Raw genomic sequence first — 15,985 nt, forward strand, 5'->3', positions numbered from 1 at the left:
TAAATGTGGAGGAGACACACGATACCTTATCATAAGCTAGGAACTTGAAAAACTTATAACTAAGTCAAAAATTGACAAAAATTGGCAATGTTTTTAGTTAATCAGTGTTTTCAAACATCATAATTAAGCCAAAAATGCCTTAATTTCAATTCGGAAAACTGTTCTGTGCTCATTTTTAGAGCGCTAGCAAATCTGCATACTTCGTTTTAAAATTTAAAAAATTCGACTTTTTGCCGAATTTTGGCAATTTTAATGATGTAACCCCTTATCGTTTTTTCAAATTTTGAGACCAATTTTAAAAATTTATTTTTTGCCCGAACATGGCTAGATCGATTCAGCTCTTCATTCTGATCAAGAATATATATGATTAATAGGGTCGGAAATGATTCCTTCACTGAGTAATAAGCTTCTGATTTATACCAATACCCTGCAAAATGGTATAAAAACAGGCAATTTTTTTAGTTAAACAGTGTTTTCCGACCATCATAATTAAGCCAAAAATGCATAAATTTCAATTCCGAAAGCTGTTCTGTGCTCATTTTTAGAGCGCTAACAAATCTGCATACTTCGTTTTTAAATATAAAAAATTCGATTTTTTGCCGAATTTTGGCAATTTTAATGATGTAACCCCTTATCGTTTTTTCAAATTTTGAGACCAATTTTAAAAATTTATTTTTTGCCCGAACATGGCTAGATCGATTCAGCTCTTCATTCTGATCAAGAATATATATGATTAATAGGGTCGGAAATGATTCCTTCACTGAGTAATAAGCTTCTGATTTATACCAATACCCTGCAAAATGGTATAAAAACAGGCAATTTTTTTAGTTAAACAGTGCTTTCCGAACATCATAATTAAGCCAAAAATGCATAAATTTCAATTCGGAAAGCTGTTCTGTGCTAATTTTTAGAGCGCTAACAAATCTGCATACTGCGTTTGTTGATGCTGTTAAAGCGTCTGACTAAAATTAAAATTTCCTGCAAAGTGGTATAAAAACAGGCAAATTTTTTTTAGTTAATCAGTGCTTCCAAACATCATAATTAAGCCAAAAATGCCTTAATTTTAATTCGAAAAGCTGTTCTGTGCTCATTTTTAGAGCGCTAACAAATCTGCATACTTCGTTTTTAAATTTAAAAAATTCGATTTTTTGCCGAATTTTGGCACCCTTATCGTTTTTTCAAATTTTGAGACCAATTTTAAAAATTTATTTTTTGCCCGAACATGGCTAGATCGATTCAGCTCTTCATTCTGATCAAGAATATATATGATTAATAGGGTCGGAAATGATTCCTTCACTGAGTAATAAGCTTCTGATTTATACCAATACCCTGCAAAATGGTATAAAAACAGGCAATTTTTTTAGTTAAACAGTGTTTTCCGAACATCATAATTAAGCCAAAAATGCATAAATTTCAATTCGGAAAGCTGTTCTGTGCTCATTTTTAGAGCGCTAACAAATCTGCATACTTCGTTTTTAAATATAAAAAATTCGATTTTTTGCCGAATTTTGGCAATTTTAATGATGTAACCCCTTATCGTTTTTTCAAATTTTGAGACCAATTTTAAAAATTTATTTTTTGCCCGAACATGGCTAGATCGATTCAGCTCTTCATTCTGATCAAGAATATATATGATTAATAGGGTCGGAAATGATTCCTTCACTGAGTAATAAGCTTCTGATTTATACCAATACCCTGCAAAATGGTATAAAAACAGGCAATTTTTTTAGTTAAACAGTGTTTTCCGAACATCATAATTAAGCCAAAAATGCATAAATTTCAATTCGGAAAGCTGTTCTGTGCTCATTTTTAGAGCGCTAACAAATCTGCATACTTCGTTTTTAAATATAAAAAATTCGATTTTTTGCCGAATTTTGGCAATTTTAATGATGTAACCCCTTATCGTTTTTTCAAATTTTGAGACCAATTTTAAAAATGTATTTTTTGCCCGAACATGGCTAGATCGATTCAGCTCTTCATTCTGATCAAGAATATATATGATTAATAGGGTCGGAAATGATTCCTTCACTGAGTAATAAGCTTCTGATTTATACCAATACCCTGCAAAATGGTATAAAAACAGGCAATTTTTTTAGTTAAACAGTGTTTTCCGACCATCATAATTAAGCCAAAAATGCCTTAATTTCAATTCGGAAAGCTGTTCTGTGCTCACTTTTAGAGCGCTAACAAATCTGCATACTGCGTTTGTTGATGCTGTTAAAGCGTCTGACTAAAATTAAAATTTCCTGCAAAGTGGTATAAAAACAGGCAATTTTTTTTAGTTAATCAGTGCTTCCAAACATCATAATTAAGCCAAAAATGCCTTAATTTCAATTCGGAAAGCTGTTCTGTGCTCATTTTTAGAGCGCTAACAAATCTGCATACTTCGTTTTTAAATTTAAAAAATTCGATTTTTTGCCGAATTTTGGCAATTTTAATGATGTAACCCCTTATCGTTTTTTCAAATTTTGAGACCAATTTTAAAAATTTATTTTTTGCCCGAACATGGCTAGATCGATTCAGCTCTTCATTCTGATCAAGAATATATATGATTAATAGGGTCGGAAATGATTCCTTCACTGAGTAATAAGCTTCTGATTTATACCAATACCCTGCAAAATGGTATAAAAACAGGCAATTTTTTTAGTTAAACAGTGTTTTCCGACCATCATAATTAAGCCAAAAATGCATAAATTTCAATTCCGAAAACTGTTCTGTGCTCACTTTTAGAGCGCTAACAAATCTGCATACTGCGTTTGTTGATGCTGTTAAAGCGTCTGACTAAAATTAAAATTTCCTGCAAAGTGGTATAAAAACAGGCAATTTTTTTTAGTTAATCAGTGCTTCCAAACATCATAATTAAGCCAAAAATGCCTTAATTTCAATTCGGAAAGCTGTTCTGTGCTCATTTTTAGAGCGCTAACAAATCTGCATACTTCGTTTTTAAATTTAAAAAATTCGATTTTTTGCCGAATTTTGGCAATTTTAATGATGTAACCCCTTATCGTTTTTTCAAATTTTGAGACCAATTTTAAAAATGTATTTTTTGCCCGAACATGGCTAGATCGATTCAGCTCTTCATTCTGATCAAGAATATATATGATTAATAGGGTCGGAAATGATTCCTTCACTGAGTAATAAGCTTCTGATTTATACCAATACCCTGCAAAATGGTATAAAAACAGGCAATTTTTTTAGTTAAACAGTGTTTTCCGAACATCATAATTAAGCCAAAAATGCATAAATTTCAATTCGGAAAGCTGTTCTGTGCTCATTTTTAGAGCGCTAACAAATCTGCATACTGCGTTTGTTGATGCTGTTAAAGCGTCTGACTAAAATTAAAATTTCCTGCAAAGTGGTATAAAAACAGGCAATTTTTTTTAGTTAATCAGTGCTTCCAAACATCATAATTAAGCCAAAAATGCCTTAATTTCAATTCGGAAAGCTGTTCTGTGCTCATTTTTAGAGCGCTAACAAATCTGCATACTTCGTTTTTAAATATAAAAAATTCGATTTTTTGCCGAATTTTGGCAATTTTAATGATGTAACCCCTTATCGTTTTTTCAAATTTTGAGACCAATTTTAAAAATTTATTTTTTGCCCGAACATGGCTAGATCGATTCAGCTCTTCATTCTGATCAAGAATATATATGATTAATAGGGTCGGAAATGATTCCTTCACTGAGTAATAAGCTTCTGATTTATACCAATACCCTGTAAAATGGTATAAAAACGGGCAATTTTTTTAGTTAAACAGTGTTTTCCGAACATCATAATTAAGCCAAAAATGCATAAATTTCAATTCGGAAAGCTGTTCTGTGCTCACTTTTAGAGCGCTAACAAATCTGCATACTGCGTTTGTTGATGCTGTTAAAGCGTCTGACTAAAATTAAAATTTCCTGCAAAGTGGTATAAAAACAGGCAATTTTTTTTAGTTAATCAGTGCTTCCAAACATCATAATTAAGCCAAAAATGCCTTAATTTCAATTCGGAAAGCTGTTCTGTGCTTCTTTTTTAGAGCGCTAACAAATCTGCATACTTCGTTTTTAAATATAAAAAATTCGATTTTTTGCCGAATTTTGGCAATTTTAATGATGTAACCCCTTATCGTTTTTTCAAATTTTGAGACCAATTTTAAAAATTTATTTTTTGCCCGAACATGGCTAGATCGATTCAGCTCTTCATTCTGATCAAGAATATATATGATTAATAGGGTCGGAAATGATTCCTTCACTGAGTAATAAGCTTCTGATTTATACCAATACCCTGCAAAATGGTATAAAAACAGGCAATTTTTTTAGTTAAACAGTGTTTTCCGACCATCATAATTAAGCCAAAAATGCATAAATTTCAATTCCGAAAGCTGTTCTGTGCTCATTTTTAGAGCGCTAACAAATCTGCATACTGCGTTTGTTGATGCTGTTAAAGCGTCTGACTAAAATTAAAATTTCCTGCAAAGTGGTATAAAAACAGGCAATTTTTTTTAGTTAATCAGTGCTTCCAAACATCATAATTAAGTCAAAAATGCCTTAATTTCAATTCGGAAAGGTGTTCTGTGCTCATTTTTAGAGCGCTAACAAATCTGCATACTTCGTTTTTAAATATAAAAAATTCGATTTTTTGCCGAATTTTGGCAATTTTAATGATGTAACCCCTTATCGTTTTTTCAAATTTTGAGACCAATTTTAAAAATTTATTTTTTGCCCGAACATGGCTAGATCGATTCAGCTCTTCATTCTGATCAAGAATATATATGATTAATAGGGTCGGAAATGATTCCTTCACTGAGTAATAAGCTTCTGATTTATACCAATACCCTGCAAAATGGTATAAAAACAGGCAATTTTTTTAGTTAAACAGTGTTCTCCGACCATCATAATTAAGCCAAAAATGCATAAATTTCAATTCCGAAAGCTGTTCTGTGCTCACTTTTAGAGCGCTAACAAATCTGCATACTGCGTTTGTTGATGCTGTTAAAGCGTCTGACTAAAATTAAAATTTCCTGCAAAGTGGTATAAAAACAGGCAATTTTTTTTAGTTAATCAGTGCTTCCAAACATCATAATTAAGCCAAAAATGCCTTAATTTCAATTCGGAAAGCTGTTCTGTGCTCATTTTTAGAGCGCTAACAAATCTGCATACTTCGTTTTTAAATATAAAAAATTCGATTTTTTGCCGAATTTTGGCAATTTTAATGATGTAACCCCTTATCGTTTTTTCAAATTTTGAGACCAATTTTAAAAATTTATTTTTTGCCCGAACATGGCTAGATCGATTCAGCTCTTCATTCTGATCAAGAATATATATGATTAATAGGGTCGGAAATGATTCCTTCACTGAGTAATAAGCTTCTGATTTATACCAATACCCTGCAAAATGGTATAAAAACAGGCAATTTTTTTAGTTAAACAGTGTTTTCCGACCATCATAATTAAGCCAAAAATGCATAAATTTCAATTCCGAAAGCTGTTCTGTGCTCATTTTTAGAGCGCTAACAAATCTGCATACTGCGTTTGTTGATGCTGTTAAAGCGTCTGACTAAAATTAAAATTTCCTGCAAAGTGGTATAAAAACAGGCAATTTTTTTTAGTTAATCAGTGCTTCCAAACATCATAATTAAGTCAAAAATGCCTTAATTTCAATTCGGAAAGGTGTTCTGTGCTCATTTTTAGAGCGCTAACAAATCTGCATACTTCGTTTTTAAATATAAAAAATTCGATTTTTTGCCGAATTTTGGCAATTTTAATGATGTAACCCCTTATCGTTTTTTCAAATTTTGAGACCAATTTTAAAAATTTATTTTTTGCCCGAACATGGCTAGATCGATTCAGCTCTTCATTCTGATCAAGAATATATATGATTAATAGGGTCGGAAATGATTCCTTCACTGAGTAATAAGCTTCTGATTTATACCAATACCCTGCAAAATGGTATAAAAACGGGCAATTTTTTTAGTTAAACAGTGTTTTCCGAACATCATAATTAAGCGAAAAATGCATAAATTTCAATTCGGAAAGCTGTTCTGTGCTCACTTTTAGAGCGCTAACAAATCTGCATACTGCGTTTGTTGATGCTGTTAAAGCGTCTGACTAAAATTAAAATTTCCTGCAAAGTGGTATAAAAAGAGGCAATTTTTTTTAGTTAATCAGTGCTTCCAAACATCATAATTAAGCCAAAAATGCCTTAATTTCAATTCGGAAAGCTGTTCTGTGCTCACTTTTAGAGCGCTAACAAATCTGCATACTGCGTTTGTTGATGCTGTTAAAGCGTCTGACTAAAATTAAAATTTCCTGGAAAGTGGTATAAAAACAGGCAATTTTTTTTAGTTAATCAGTGCTTCCAAACATCATAATTAAGCCAAAAATGCCTTAATTTCAATTCGGAAAGGTGTTCTGTGCTCATTTTTAGAGCGCTAACAAATCTGCATACTTCGTTTTTAAATATAAAAAATTCGATTTTTTGCCGAATTTTGGCAATTTTAATGATGTAACCCCTTATCGTTTTTTCAAATTTTGAGACCAATTTTAAAAATTTATTTTTTGCCCGAACATAGCTAGATCGATTCAGCTTTTCATTCTGATCAAGAATATATATGATTAATAGGGTCGGAAATGATTCCTTCACTGAGTAATAAGCTTCTGATTTATACCAATACCCTGCAAAATGGTATAAAAACGGACAATTTTTTTAGTTAAACAGTGTTTTCCGAACATCATAATTAAGCTAAAAATTCATAAATTTCAATTCGGAAAGCTGTTCTGTGCTCACTTTTAGAGCGCTAACAAATCTGCATACTGCGTTTGTTGATGCTGTTAAAGCGTCTGACTAAAATTAAAATTTCCTGCAAAGTGGTATAAAAACAGGCAATTTTTTTTAGTTAATCAGTGCTTCCAAACATCATAATTAAGCCAAAAATGCCTTAATTTCAATTCGGAAAGCTGTTCTGTGCTCATTTTTAGAGCGCTAACAAATCTGCATACTTCGTTTTTAAATTTAAAAAATTCGATTTTTTGCCGAATTTTGGCAATTTTAATGATGTAACCCCTTATCGTTTTCTCAAATTTTGAGACCAATTTTAAAAATTTATTTTTTGCCCGAACATGGCTAGATCGATTCAGCTCTTCATTCTGATCAAGAATATATATGATTAATAGGGTCGGAAATGATTCCTTCACTGAGTAATAAGCTTCTGATTTATACCAATACCCTGCAAAATGGTATAAAAACAGGCAATTTTTTTAGTTAAACAGTGTTTTCCGACCATCATAATTAAGCCAAAAATGCATAAATTTCAATTCCGAAAGCTGTTCTGTGCTCACTTTTAGAGCGCTAACAAATCTGCATACTGCGTTTGTTGATGCTGTTAAAGCGTCTGACTAAAATTAAAATTTTCTGCAAAGTGGTATAAAAACAGGCAATTTTTTTTAGTTAATCAGTGCTTCCAAACATCATAATTAAGCCAAAAATGCCTTAATTTCAATTCGGAAAGCTGTTCTGTGCTCATTTTTAGAGCGCTAACAAATCTGCATACTTCGTTTTTAAATTTAAAAAATTCGATTTTTTGCCGAATTTTGGCAATTTTAATGATGTAACCCCTTATCGTTTTTTCAAATTTTGAGACCAATTTTAAAAATTTATTTTTTGCCCGAACATAGCTAGATCGATTCAGCTCTTCATTCTGATCAAGAATATATATGATTAATAGGGTCGGAAATGATTCCTTCACTGAGTAATAAGCTTCTGATTTATACCAATACCCTGCAAAATGGTATAAAAACGGGCAATTTTTTTAGTTAAACAGTGTTTTCCGACCATCATAATTAAGCCAAAAATGCATAAATTTCAATTCCGAAAGCTGTTCTGTGCTCATTTTTAGAGCGCTAACAAATCTGCATACTGCGTTTGTTGATGCTGTTAAAGCGTCTGACTAAAATTAAAATTTCCTGCAAAGTGGTATAAAAACAGGCAATTTTTTTTAGTTAATCAGTGCTTCCAAACATCATAATTAAGCCAAAAATGCCTTAATTTCAATTCGGAAAGGTGTTCTGTGCTCATTTTTAGAGCGCTAACAAATCTGCATACTTCGTTTTTAAATATAAAAAATTCGATTTTTTGCCGAATTTTGGCAATTTTAATAATGTAATGATGTAACCCCTTATCGTTTTTTCAAATTTTGAGACCAATTTTAAAAATTTATTTTTTGCCCGAACATGGCTAGATCGATTCAGCTCTTCATTCTGATCAAGAATATATATGATTAATAGGGTCGGAAATGATTCCTTCACTGAGTAATAAGCTTCTGATTTATACCAATACCCTGCAAAATGGTATAAAAACAGGCAATTTTTTTAGTTAAACAGTGTTCTCCGACCATCATAATTAAGCCAAAAATGCATAAATTTCAATTCCGAAAGCTGTTCTGTGCTCACTTTTAGAGCGCTAACAAATCTGCATACTGCGTTTGTTGATGCTGTTAAAGCGTCTGACTAAAATTAAAATTTCCTGCAAAGTGGTATAAAAACAGGCAATTTTTTTTAGTTAATCAGTGCTTCCAAACATCATAATTAAGCCAAAAATGCCTTAATTTCAATTCGGAAAGCTGTTCTGTGCTCATTTTTAGAGCGCTAACAAATCTGCATACTTCGTTTTTAAATATAAAAAATTCGATTTTTTGCCGAATTTTGGCAATTTTAATGATGTAACCCCTTATCGTTTTTTCAAATTTTGAGACCAATTTTAAAAATTTATTTTTTGCCCGAACATGGCTAGATCGATTCAGCTCTTCATTCTGATCAAGAATATATATGATTAATAGGGTCGGAAATGATTCCTTCACTGAGTAATAAGCTTCTGATTTATACCAATACCCTGCAAAATGGTATAAAAACAGGCAATTTTTTTAGTTAAACAGTGTTCTCCGACCATCATAATTAAGCCAAAAATGCATAAATTTCAATTCCGAAAGCTGTTCTGTGCTCACTTTTAGAGCGCTAACAAATCTGCATACTGCGTTTGTTGATGCTGTTAAAGCGTCTGACTAAAATTAAAATTTCCTGCAAAGTGGTATAAAAACAGGCAATTTTTTTTAGTTAATCAGTGCTTCCAAACATCATAATTAAGCCAAAAATGCCTTAATTTCAATTCGGAAAGCTGTTCTGTGCTCATTTTTAGAGCGCTAACAAATCTGCATACTTCGTTTTTAAATATAAAAAATTCGATTTTTTGCCGAATTTTGGCAATTTTAATGATGTAACCCCTTATCGTTTTTTCAAATTTTGAGACCAATTTTAAAAATTTATTTTTTGCCCGAACATGGCTAGATCGATTCAGCTCTTCATTCTGATCAAGAATATATATGATTAATAGGGTCGGAAATGATTCCTTCACTGAGTAATAAGCTTCTGATTTATACCAATACCCTGCAAAATGGTATAAAAACAGGCAATTTTTTTAGTTAAACAGTGTTTTCCGACCATCATAATTAAGCCAAAACTGCATAAATTTCAATTCCGAAAGCTGTTCTGTGCTCATTTTTAGAGCGCTAACAAATCTGCATACTGCGTTTGTTGATGCTGTTAAAGCGTCTGACTAAAATTAAAATTTCCTGCAAAGTGGTATAAAAACAGGCAATTTTTTTAGTTAATCAGTGCTTCCAAACATCATAATTAAGCCAAAAATGCCTTAATTTCAATTCGGAAAGGTGTTCTGTGCTCATTTTTAGAGCGCTAACAAATCTGCATACTTCGTTTTTAAATATAAAAAATTCGATTTTTTGCCGAATTTTGGCAATTTTAATGATGTAACCCCTTATCGTTTTTTCAAATTTTGAGACCAATTTTAAAAATTTATTTTTTTCCCGAACATGGCTAGATCGATTCAGCTCTTCATTCTGATCAAGAATATATATGATTAATAGGGTCGGAAATGATTCCTTCACTGAGTAATAAGCTTCTGATTTATACCAATACCCTGCAAAATGGTATAAAAACAGGCAATTTTTTTAGTTAAACAGTGTTCTCCGACCATCATAATTAAGCCAAAAATTAAATTAAATTTCAATTCCGAAAGCTGTTCTGTGCTCACTTTTAGAGCGCTAACAAATCTGCATACTGCGTTTGTTGATGCTGTTAAAGCGTCTGACTAAAATTAAAATTTCCTGCAAAGTGGTATAAAAACAGGCAATTTTTTTTAGTTAATCAGTGCTTCCAAACATCATAATTAAGCCAAAAATGCCTTAATTTCAATTCGGAAAGCTGTTCTGTGCTCATTTTTAGAGCGCTAACAAATCTGCATACTTCGTTTTTAAATATAAAAAATTCGATTTTTTGCCGAATTTTGGCAATTTTAATGATGTAACCCCTTATCGTTTTTTCAAATTTTGAGACCAATTTTAAAAATTTATTTTTTTCCCGAACATGGCTAGATCGATTCAGCTCTTCATTCTGATCAAGAATATATATGATTAATAGGGTCGGAAATGATTCCTTCACTGAGTAATAAGCTTCTGATTTATACCAATACCCTGCAAAATGGTATAAAAACAGGCAATTTTTTTAGTTAAACAGTGTTCTCCGACCATCATAATTAAGCCAAAAATGCATAAATTTCAATTCCGAAAGCTGTTCTGTGCTCACTTTTAGAGCGCTAACAAATCTGCATACTACGTTTGTTGATGCTGTTAAAGCGTCTGACTAAAATTAAAATTTCCTGCAAAGTGGTATAAAAACAGGCAATTTTTTTTAGTTAATCAGTGCTTCCAAACATCATAATTAAGCCAAAAATGCCTTAATTTCAATTCGGAAAGCTGTTCTGTGCTCATTTTTAGAGCGCTAACAAATCTGCATACTTCGTTTTTAAATATAAAAAATTCGATTTTTTGCCGAATTTTGGCAATTTTAATGATGTAACCCCTTATCGTTTTTTCAAATTTTGAGACCAATTTTAAAAATTTATTTTTTGCCCGAACATGGCTAGATCGATTCAGCTCTTCATTCTGATCAAGAATATATATGATTAATAGGGTCGGAAATGATTCCTTCACTGAGTAATAAGCTTCTGATTTATACCAATACCCTGCAAAATGGTATAAAAACGGGCAATTTTTTTAGTTAAACAGTGTTTTCCGACCATCATAATTAAGCCAAAAATGCATAAATTTCAATTCCGAAAGCTGTTCTGTGCTCACTTTTAGAGCGCTAACAAATCTGCATACTGCGTTTGTTGATGCTGTTAAAGCGTCTGACTAAAATTAAAATTTCCTGGAAAGTGGTATAAAAACAGGCAATTTTTTTTAGTTAATCAGTGCTTCCAAACATCATAATTAAGCCAAAAATGCCTTAATTTCAATTCGGAAAGGTGTTCTGTGCTCATTTTTAGAGCGCTAACAAATCTGCATACTTCGTTTTTAAATATAAAAAATTCGATTTTTTGCCGAATTTTGGCAATTTTAATAATGTAATGATGTAACCCCTTATCGTTTTTTTAAATTTTGAGACCAATTTTAAAAAATTTATTTTTTGCCCGAACATGGCTAGATCGATTCAGCTCTTCATTCTGATCAAGAACATATATGATTAATAGGGTCGGAAATGATTCCTTCACTGAGTAATAAGCTTCTGATTTATACCAATACCCTGCAAAATGGTATAAAAACAGGCAATTTTTTTAGTTAAACAGTGTTTTCCGACCATCATAATTAAGCCAAAAATGCATAAATTTCAATTCCGAAAGCTGTTCTGTGCTCATTTTTAGAGCGCTAACAAATCTGCATACTGCGTTTGTTGATGCTGTTAAAGCGTCTGACTAAAATTAAAATTTCCTGCAAAGTGGTATAAAAACAGGCAATTTTTTTTAGTTAATCAGTGCTTCCAAACATCATAATTAAGCCAAAAATGCCTTAATTTCAATTCGGAAAGGTGTTCTGTGCTCATTTTTAGAGCGCTAACAAATCTGCATACTTCGTTTTTAAATATAAAAAATTCGATTTTTTGCCGAATTTTGGCAATTTTAATGATGTAACCCCTTATCGTTTTTTCAAATTTTGAGACCAATTTTAAAAATTTATTTTTTGCCCGAACATGGCTAGATCGATTCAGCTCTTCATTCTGATCAAGAATATATATGATTAATAGGGTCGGAAATGATTCCTTCACTGAGTAATAAGCTTCTGATTTATACCAATACCCTGCAAAATGGTATAAAAACGGGCAATTTTTTTAGTTAAACAGTGTTTTCCGACCATCATAATTAAGCCAAAAATGCATAAATTTCAATTCCGAAAGCTGTTCTGTGCTCACTTTTAGAGCGCTAACAAATCTGCATACTGCGTTTGTTGATGCTGTTAAAGCGTCTGACTAAAATTAAAATTTCCTGCAAAGTGGTATAAAAACAGGCAATTTTTTTTAGTTAATCAGTGCTTCCAAACATCATAATTAAGCCAAAAATGCCTTAATTTCAATTCGGAAAGGTGTTCTGTGCTCATTTTTAGAGCGCTAACAAATCTGCATACTTCGTTTTTAAATATAAAAAATTCGATTTTTTGCCGAATTTTGGCAATTTTAATAATGTAATGATGTAACCCCTTATCGTTTTTTCAAATTTTGAGACCAATTTTAAAAATTTATTTTTTGCCCGAACATGGCTAGATCGATTCAGCTCTTCATTCTGATCAAGAATATATATGATTAATAGGGTCGGAAATGATTCCTTCACTGAGTAATAAGCTTCTGATTTATACCAATACCCTGCAAAATGGTATAAAAACGGGCAATTTTTTTAGTTAAACAGTGTTTTCCGAACATCATAATTAAGCCAAAAATGCATAAATTTCAATTCGGAAAGCTGTTCTGTGCTCACTTTTAGAGCGCTAACAAATCTGCATACTGCGTTTGTTGATGCTGTTAAAGCGTCTGACTAAAATTAAAATTTCCTGCAAAGTGGTATAAAAAGAGGCAATTTTTTTTAGTTAATCAGTGCTTCCAAACATCATAATTAAGCCAAAAATGCCTTAATTTCAATTCGGAAAGCTGTTCTGTGCTCACTTTTAGAGCGCTAACAAATCTGCATACTGCGTTTGTTGATGCTGTTAAAGCGTCTGACTAAAATTAAAATTTCCTGGAAAGTGGTATAAAAACAGGCAATTTTTTTTAGTTAATCAGTGCTTCCAAACATCATAATTAAGCCAAAAATGCCTTAATTTCAATTCGGAAAGGTGTTCTGTGCTCATTTTTAGAGCGCTAACAAATCTGCATACTTCGTTTTTAAATATAAAAAATTCGATTTTTTGCCGAATTTTGGCAATTTTAATAATGTAATGATGTAACCCCTTATCGTTTTTTTAAATTTTGAGACCAATTTTAAAAAATTTATTTTTTGCCCGAACATGGCTAGATCGATTCAGCTCTTCATTCTGATCAAGAATATATATGATTAATAGGGTCGGAAATGATTCCTTCACTGAGTAATAAGCTTCTGATTTATACCAATACCCTGCAAAATGGTATAAAAACAGGCAATTTTTTTAGTTAAACAGTGTTTTCCGACCATCATAATTAAGCCAAAAATGCATAAATTTCAATTCCGAAAGCTGTTCTGTGCTCATTTTTAGAGCGCTAACAAATCTGCATACTGCGTTTGTTGATGCTGTTAAAGCGTCTGACTAAAATTAAAATTTCCTGCAAAGTGGTATAAAAACAGGCAATTTTTTTTAGTTAATCAGTGCTTCCAAACATCATAATTAAGCCAAAAATGCCTTAATTTCAATTCGGAAAGGTGTTCTGTGCTCATTTTTAGAGCGCTAACAAATCTGCATACTTCGTTTTTAAATATAAAAAATTCGATTTTTTGCCGAATTTTGGCAATTTTAATAATGTAATGATGTAACCCCTTATCGTTTTTTTAAATTTTGAGACCAATTTTAAAAAATTTATTTTTTGCCCGAACATGGCTAGATCGATTCAGCTCTTCATTCTGATCAAGAATATATATGATTAATAGGGTCGGAAATGATTCCTTCACTGAGTAATAAGCTTCTGATTTATACCAATACCCTGCAAAATGGTATAAAAACAGGCAATTTTTTTAGTTAAACAGTGTTTTCCGACCATCATATTTAAGCCAAAAATGCATAAATTTCAATTCCGAAAGCTGTTCTGTGCTCACTTTTAGAGCGCTAACAAATCTGCATACTGCGTTTGTTGATGCTGTTAAAGCGTCTGACTAAAATTAAAATTTCCTGCAAAGTGGTATAAAAACAGGCAATTTTTTTTAGTTAATCAGTGCTTCCAAACATCATAATTAAGCCAAAAATGCCTTAATTTCAATTCGAAAAGGTGTTCTGTGCTCATTTTTAGAGCGCTAACAAATCTGCATACTTCGTTTTTAAATATAAAAAATTCGATTTTTTGCCGAATTTTGGCAATTTTAATGATGTAACCCCTTATCGTTTTTTCAAATTTTGAGACCAATTTTAAAAATTTATTTTTTGCCCGAACATGGCTAGATCGATTCAGCTCTTCATTCTGATCAAGAACATATATGATTAATAGGGTCGGAAATGATTCCTTCACTGAGTAATAAGCTTCTGATTTATACCAATACCCTGCAAAATGGTATAAAAACAGGCAATTTTTTTAGTTAAACAGTGTTTTCCGACCATCATAATTAAGCCAAAAATGCATAAATTTCAATTCCGAAAGCTGTTCTGTGCTCATTTTTAGAGCGCTAACAAATCTGCATACTGCGTTTGTTGATGCTGTTAAAGCGTCTGACTAAAATTAAAATTTCCTGCAAAGTGGTATAAAAACAGGCAATTTTTTTTAGTTAATCAGTGCTTCCAAACATCATAATTAAGCCAAAAATGCCTTAATTTCAATTCGGAAAGCTGTTCTGTGCTCATTTTTAGAGCGCTAACAAATCTGCATACTTCGTTTTTAAATTTAAAAAATTCGATTTTTTGCCGAATTTTGGCAATTTTAATGATGTAACCCCTTATCGTTTTTTCAAATTTTGAGACCAATTTTAAAAATTTATTTTTTGCCCGAACATGGCTAGATCGATTCAGCTCTTCATTCTGATCAAGAATATATATGATTAATAGGGTCGGAAATGATTCCTTCACTGAGTAATAAGCTTCTGATTTATACCAATACCCTGCAAAATGGTATAAAAACGGGCAATTTTTTTAGTTAAACAGTGTTTTCCGAACATCATAATTAAGCCAAAAATGCATAAATTTCAATTCGGAAAGCTGTTCTGTGCTCACTTTTAGAGCGCTAACAAATCTGCATACTGCGTTTGTTGATGCTGTTAAAGCGTCTGACTAAAATTAAAATTTCCTGCAAAGTGGTATAAAAACAGGCAATTTTTTTTAGTTAATCAGTGCTTCCAAACATCATAATTAAGCCAAAAATGCCTTAATTTCAATTCGGAAAGCTGTTCTGTGCTCACTTTTAGAGCGCTAACAAATCTGCATACTGCGTTTGTTGATGCTGTTAAAGCGTCTGACTAAAATTAAAATTTCCTGCAAAGTGGTATAAAAACAGGCAATTTTTTTTAGTTAATCAGTGCTTCCAAACATCATAATTAAGCCAAAAATGCCTTAATTTCAATTCGGAAAGGTGTTCTGTGCTCATTTTTAGAGCGCTAACAAATCTGCATACTTCGTTTTTAAATATAAAAAATTCGATTTTTTGCCGAATTTTGGCAATTTTAATGATGTAACCCCTTATCGTTTTTTCAAATTTTGAGACCAATTTTAAAAATTTATTTTTTTCCCGAACATGGCTAGATCGATTCAGCTCTTCATTCTGATCAAGAATATATATGATTAATAGGGTCGGAAATGATTCCTTCACTGAGTAATAAGCTTCTGATTTATACCAATACCCTGCAAAATGGTATAAAAACGGGCAATTTTTTTAGTTAAACAGTGTTTTCCGAACATCATAATTAAGCCAAAAATGCATAAATTTCAATTCGGAAAGCTG

The 15,985-nt window shown here is 31.7% G+C and overlaps 1 protein-coding gene across 2 annotated transcripts in view; it reads right to left on the bottom strand.

The window, feature by feature from the left end:
* Window positions 1-15,985, bottom strand: part of LOC110183614 (neurobeachin-like protein 1) — a 62,687-nt gene that overhangs the window by 5,695 nt on the left and 41,007 nt on the right. The window lies entirely within an intron of this gene.

Source organism: Drosophila serrata, unplaced genomic scaffold (genome assembly GCF_035046125.1).
Source record: "Drosophila serrata isolate PLE 108 unplaced genomic scaffold, ASM3504612v1 contig_273, whole genome shotgun sequence".
In the NCBI taxonomy this organism is placed as follows: domain Eukaryota; kingdom Metazoa; phylum Arthropoda; class Insecta; order Diptera; family Drosophilidae; genus Drosophila; species Drosophila serrata.